The sequence below is a fragment of the Rana temporaria genome, chromosome 1 (genome assembly GCF_905171775.1).
Source record: "Rana temporaria chromosome 1, aRanTem1.1, whole genome shotgun sequence".
In the NCBI taxonomy this organism is placed as follows: domain Eukaryota; kingdom Metazoa; phylum Chordata; class Amphibia; order Anura; family Ranidae; genus Rana; species Rana temporaria.
In genome coordinates, this window is record NC_053489.1 from 248,991,849 (window position 1) to 248,998,721 (window position 6,873).

Below are 6,873 nucleotides of genomic sequence, written 5' to 3' on the forward strand. Positions count from 1 at the left end.
AAACAGCGAACATGTGGAAGAAGGTTCTTTGGTCAGAGTAGAACAAAATATATATTTTCTGACTCCAGCATGACAGCATACATATGATATAGCTCTGCGCCTATATACACCCACAGGACCTGTTTAACTCTATAAAAGTCTGTATCAAAGATCAAAACTTACAGATACAGATACACTCAGGATAAAGCTCTTACCTGCCAACTACGTCAGAGTCTGTCTGGGTTCAAGCCTCTCCCAGGATGCAGTCCCACATCTTAGGCTGCTAAATGCACCAAAAAGGTGGGGACCCCCGTCTGGTGGTCTTTTGGGGCTGAGGTGTTCTCTAATAAGAGACAATATCCCTCTTGTGGCATGCCTGCTGTGGGGTCTGGATCTAGCAGTTTGGACTGTATGGCTTCGGTTATCTGGTTTGGGCTCTGCCTCATGTTTGCCTCCTGTTGCATTTTTCCTTTCTACCTCTGTCTCTCTTCCTCCATTTAGGGCTGTTTATATGGGCATGTATGTATGTTCTGGCTCCCCTCTCTCCCTCCCCGTGGTTTCCCTTTGAACCAGCTGCGGCATTCCCGGGTGATTCTGAGCTTCCACGCATGGGCGGTGGTCTCCTGCGGCCATGTAGATTGCTACTTCCTGTCTGTGGGTTTACTGCAGGTCAGGTTTTGTGTTGTCCTTCCTGTAGAGGGAGTGGCTTCATGCCTCTGTCTGTGTCAGGTTTTTATGATGATCATGCCATGTATTTAAATGATGCTAGTTGTCTCCGCCCCATTGAAGAAGTTTGTGTGAACGTAACGCGTACGGGAGTAGGAGCCACGTTCTGACGTCACCTGCTGTCATCCTGGACCTCCATGCTTAAGGTGTCTACACCTATTTGCGCTGTTTCTATGAAGCCCATGTGAGTAGCCATTTGCTTGCTAAATAAAGCTTTTTTAAAAGGAAATCATCAGTGTGCACTTAGATTCTGCTTCTCTCTTAATATTATACCCCTGGGTTATCGAACGGTGGATCTGGATCCTGTTTGGAGAGTATACTCATATGGGACATGTGTTGTTCTGTTAGCTCAGTGGTCCACTCCTAGAGGTGAGCGGAGTGAGTGTGCTGCAGGTGAAGGGAAAGTCACCCTTGCATTGAAATGTCTCACTGGTACTGTTAGTCCACCTTCTCCTTTCGATTTTCATTTGGATTTATATGGACTTTTTATCACATATGAAATGTTTCAATGAGCCCTACAATTGGATGCACTCCTTTGTATAAAATACAGTGTCTCAAATCCTGTCTTTTCTGCAATCCAGATTGGATTTGGGGCTCAGCCTAAATTCGCTTAAGGTGCAGATTTCAGCCATCTCAGCTTTTACCCAAAAGAAACGGGCAGCAAACCTGCTGGTGGAATACTTAATGAGAGAGGTACTTAGACTATGCTCTCCCCAAAAAAATAGGTTCCCTCAATGGGACCTGGCAGTAGTCGTCAATTTTCTAGCAAATCCTCCTTGTGCTCCGACAGAAGACTGTTCACTATGGGATACCACCTTAAAAATGGCTTTCCTAATAGCCATAACTTCAGGGGGAAGGGTGTCAGAACTCCAAGCATTGGGGGAAGCCGAACCTTATACCATGTTCTTCCCAGACAGGGTTGTGCTGAGACCATTGGATCTCTTTGTCCCAAAAGTGGCATCAATAGTTCACCTCTCCAGTGAATGGTTGCTTTCAGCCTTCCCAGCAGAATCAGATGCTGGCCTGCACGAGTTGGACATTCCCAAAGTCTCCAGGCTACTTCTGCATTCAGATGTTATGACAGACTTTTCATCATACCTACCGGAATATTTAAAGGTAAAGAGGCTTCGACCAGAACCTTCTCGGCCTAGATAGTAAAAAGAGCAGCTGGGAAGGACCCTCCGGAGGTGGTTAGAGCTCACTCAACCATGGCAATGTCTTCTTCTTGGGCAGCATGGGCAGGAGTGTCTCTGGAAACCGTCTGTAAAGTGGCTAGCTGGTCATCCCATCATACATTCTTGAAACACTACAGGGTGGATCCAACAGCTCTTACTGCTGTAGAGTTTGTGAGGAAAACGATCCAAGCTTCTATGTCTATTGTTAAATAAAGACTAAATTTGAAGCATTAAACCCTTCCTCTCAAAAGATAATTATTTATCATATGTATGCTGCCATGTTGGCGTCAGGAAAATGGAAAATTGTGTCAAATACTTACCATCATTTTCCTTCCCTGATGCCAATACATGACAGCATATGCACCCTCCCTCTGATGTTTGTGCTTTATACTGAGAATGGGAGAGGTAGCTCCCAGTCAGACTTTTATAAAGCTAAACAGGTCATGTGGGTGGATATATGGGCAGAGCTATATCATATGTATGCTGCCATGTATTGGCATCAGGAAAGGAAGATTACGGTAGTTATTTGATACAATTTTCTATTTTTTAGCCAAAAACACTATGGGGCACACAAAAGAATTACGCCAGCGTATCTATTGATACACCGCGTAATTTTAAAGTTCCCGCGTCGTATCTTTGTTTTGTATCTACAAAACAAGATACGACTGCATCTGGGATCGATCTGACAGGCGTACGTCTTAGTACGCCGTCGGATCTTAGGTGCATTTTTCCGCCGGCCGCTAGGTGGCGTTTCCGTAGAATTCCACGTCGAGTATGCAAATTAGCTCGTTACGGTGATCCACAAACGTACGTCCGGCGCATTTTTTACGTTGTTTGCGTTCGGATTTTTCCGGCGTATAGTTAAAGCTGCTATATGGTGGCGTACTCAATGTTAAGTATGGCCGTCGTTCCCGCGTAAAAATTTGAATTTTTTACGTTGTTTGCGTAAGTCGTTCGCGAATAGGGATTTGCATAGAATGACGTCACCGTCGTAAGCATTGGCTTGTTCTGGTTTAATTTCGAGCATGCGCACTGGGATACCCCCACGGACGGCGCATGCGCCTTTAAAAAAAAACGTTGTTTACGTTGGGTCACGACGTATTTACATCACATTGTTTTGAATTGCGCGCCCTTACGCCGCCAAAGATACACTACGCCGCCGTAACTTACGGCGCAAATTCTTAGATACGCTACGCCCAAAGCAAAATTACGCCGATGTACGTGGATCTGCCCCTATGTGTGGTGGAAATCTAACACTGCATATCACACCATCCCCACCGTGAAACATGGTGGTGGCAGCATTATTTTGTGGGGATGCTTTTCTTCTGCAGGGACAGGGAAGCTGGTCAGAATTGATGGAAAGATGGATGGAGCCAAATACAGGGCAATCTTAGGCCGCGTACACACGGTCGTTCCAAACCGATGAGAATGGTCCGACGGGCCATTTCCATCGGTTCACCGCTGAAGTGGCCTGATGGTCTGAAGTGCGTACACACCATCGTTCCAAAACCATCGGTTCGATTTTGAAGCATGTTTTAAAATTTTGGACCGAAGGACAACAGACCGATGGGCTATACACACGGTCGGTTTGGACCGATGAAACTGAACCTCGGTCCATTCTCATCGGTTTTGTCCGACCGCGTGTACGTGGCCTTAGAAGAAAACTTGTTGGAGTCTGCAAGAGCTTTGATACTCTGGCAGTGGTTTACCTTCCAGCAGGACAGTGACCCTAAACATACAGACAGTTACAACACAATAGTTTAGATCAAAGCATATCCATGTGAATGGCCCAGTCTAAGACCAGACCTAAATCCAATTGAGAATCTGTGGAATTACTTGAAAATTGCTGTTCACAGACGCTCTCCATCCAATCTGATAGAGCTTGAGCTATTTTGCACGGAAGAATGGGCAACAATGTAACTCTCCAGATGTGCAAAGATGGTAGGGACATACCCAAAAAGACTTGCTACTGTAATTGCAGCAAAAGGTTGTTCTACAAAGTATTGACTCAGGGGGGCTGAATACAAATGCACGCCACACTTTTCAGATATTTATTTGTAAAAAATGTGAAAACCATTAATTTTTTCCTTCAACTTCACAATTATGTGCCAATAAAATACATTGACATTTTTTGGTGTAACCTGACAAAATGTGGAAAATTTCAAGGGGTATGAATACTATTTCAAGGTACTATAGATGGACACAGTCAGCTAGTAGATCCCGATAAAGTGTTCATTAATTGTAAAACTTTTTGCCAGAATTTTTCTATTAACATACACTGTCACCATGGGTGATTCAAATTAGTTTCGTCCAGATTACATTTTGGGCAAATAGATAACCACTGGAGATGATCCTTTATTAGCAAAATGAAATGGCTGGTATGCTGTATGAAAAATGTTAAACTAAATTTCTCTCCAATTTTAACTTATTATTGCTTTACTAGTACAATTCCAACCATGCTGAATATAAGTATAAGCTTCCTCCCATGATACACTCAAAACCCAGCCTATTTAGCTATAAATCCTGAATTTAATGGGTGGGCATGTACAGTACGTGATTTAGCCTACCTAAGTGTACTGTGAGCAGTTAGCAAGTAGTTAATTTGTGACCAGAAAGTGTTCTTCATGGTCTGTGTAAATCTGGCAATACACTAGAAGAATTCTATTCGAGAATGCTTGTTTGATTCTTTAATTATTAGTGGGGTGAAATCAACAACACGATGAGTGTGGTTTCGTTTGGGAAAGCCCATTTGTTCCAAAATCAAATGTTAAGTGCAGACACTATTTTGAAGTACTTTCAAATGACTTTTGATAATTTTTGTCCAAATGTGCTATACAGCGAGGATGGATGATTCCCACTGGCTGGACTATTGTATTCCGACTGTCGATGCCTTGGCTATCAGAATACCCAACAGTGTCTGCATCTGATTGGATGCAGAGTCTGTTCAGCCAACAATTTTCCACCTGGCTCATCCAGGCAGGGGGCAAAAGGCACACCCACCAAGCAAATTTCAATGATAATGAACTGGCCAGAATTCATATAGTGTATGACCAGCTTTAGAACCACCAGTCACAATGAAACATGTACCATGAGAGGCTGTGGGAAAGAATTAAAGTTCTTATTATTAACAGTTTGGTACATGTAGCACCCTCTAGTGTGCTAGAGGAGTAGTACATTTTGTGAGGACAGGTACATTTCCAGCCAAGCCTGGCTATGTTTTGATCTGGGCTGGGAGTGGCTCAGGGTAGTGCTGGGTGACTCACATGTAGCATCACCAGGACCTTCCACTTCTTTCCAGAATGTTCTGGTGTTTTCTGGAAAGAGAGGTCGAGAGGGGAGGTGGAGCTGCCTGGGGTATTCTGAAGAGCCCTGACTAATCCCCAATCTGGATTGGCAGGGTGCAGGCCTCCTTAAATACCCAGGGTCAGCCCATCTGGGGAGGAGTTGATTGGGTGGAAGATGGAGATTGAATGTTAGGCTGTCGGGGCCTTTGAGGGAGCTCCCCAGTCTGGGGGGGTGACCTTGGGCCTGGGCCCGGGGTGCGGACGGGACCCTCTTACAACCCCCAGAGGTGTCCTAACCAGGAGGCACAGGAGGAGCAAGAGAGGACAGTAGGAGAACACTGCCAGGCAAGTCTTCAGGAGTTCCACAGAGGCAGCCAAGAGGGCTGGTGAGTGTTCACACAGTCGGGAGGACTGGGAGGCACGCCTGAGAAGACTAAGATGCAGCAGTCTGGGATGGGTGCAGAGCAAGTCTGGAGGATTGTGGTGGCATGGGCAGTGGAGAGGGACAGCTACAGTCAGGAGGGCTGGCAGTGCTTGAAGAGGTGGTACTGGAAGCAGTAGCCACAGGGACAGCTAGCACTGGAACTTTCTATTTTTGCTACACCATAGGGGCCTACGATCCCTGCCTGCAAAGGGAATCTGCTTTGGGCCTGGCTGAGCCAGTGTCAGGCCTACAGTGCTAGCTAGTCCGGGAAGTGCAAGCAAGTGATGTGCTGCAGGAGAGAGGAGTGGTAGTCTGCAAGCAAGGAAGTGCAGAAGGAGATGAGGAGATTGTATATACTGTGGTGTATAGTTGGTCCCACATTTTGATTGTCAATTACCTGGGCATCTCATAAGTTTCCTATCCCCATCCAAGTTAAATTGCCCTCAATAAAATACAAAAAGAACAAGAGCAAGTCTGCTTTCATGTTTCTGGATGCTTGAAAAGTGTGTGCCTGGATGGGCAGGGTGACAAGAGGGACTACTACTCTCAGCAGCCCCTATGTGGTACGATGGTAATAAATTACACACAGTGCAGGTGCAATCAGAAGAACTTGTATTGCAGCAAAGGCAGAACTTGCATGGCAGAAAAGGCAGAACTTGTATTGTAATCAAGGCAAATAGTTCACAACAAAACCGGTGAGAGAGGGCCCAACCGGAAGCACTCATGAATGATAACAGTGGGCCAGATTCAGGAACATCAGCGGATCTTTGGTCCGGCGCAGTGCATCTTTTTTATACTACGCCGGACCAGCGTGGAGAGGCAGGTAGGGTATTCACAAAGCACTTGTGCCTAACTTTGCACCGGCCTAACTTAATTTCCTCGGCGTAAGTGGAAGTGGGTGTGACCTTATGCAAATGATGTTCTGAACGTGGAGCAGTGATTTACGCCCGGCGTATCTTGAACGGAGCATGCTCAGTACGTTCGTTCCCTTCTGAGCATGCTCACAACTATGCCGGCCCAACTTACAGAGATACGCCGGCCCAACTTACGCCCAGCCGATGCAAATGTACATCCAGTTTTATTCCCCCCCCAGGGAAGGTACATTTGCTGTGAGATGGCTACTCCCGTTCCCCACAGGCAGAGGAGGAAAAAAAACTTTAACACCCAGGAGATGTCAGCCCTCATAACAGCAATGGAGACTTATGACCAGGGCCGCCATCAGGGGGGTACAGGCAGTACACCTGTAAGGGGCCCGGGGGTCCCCAGGGGCCCAGATAGGAACCCC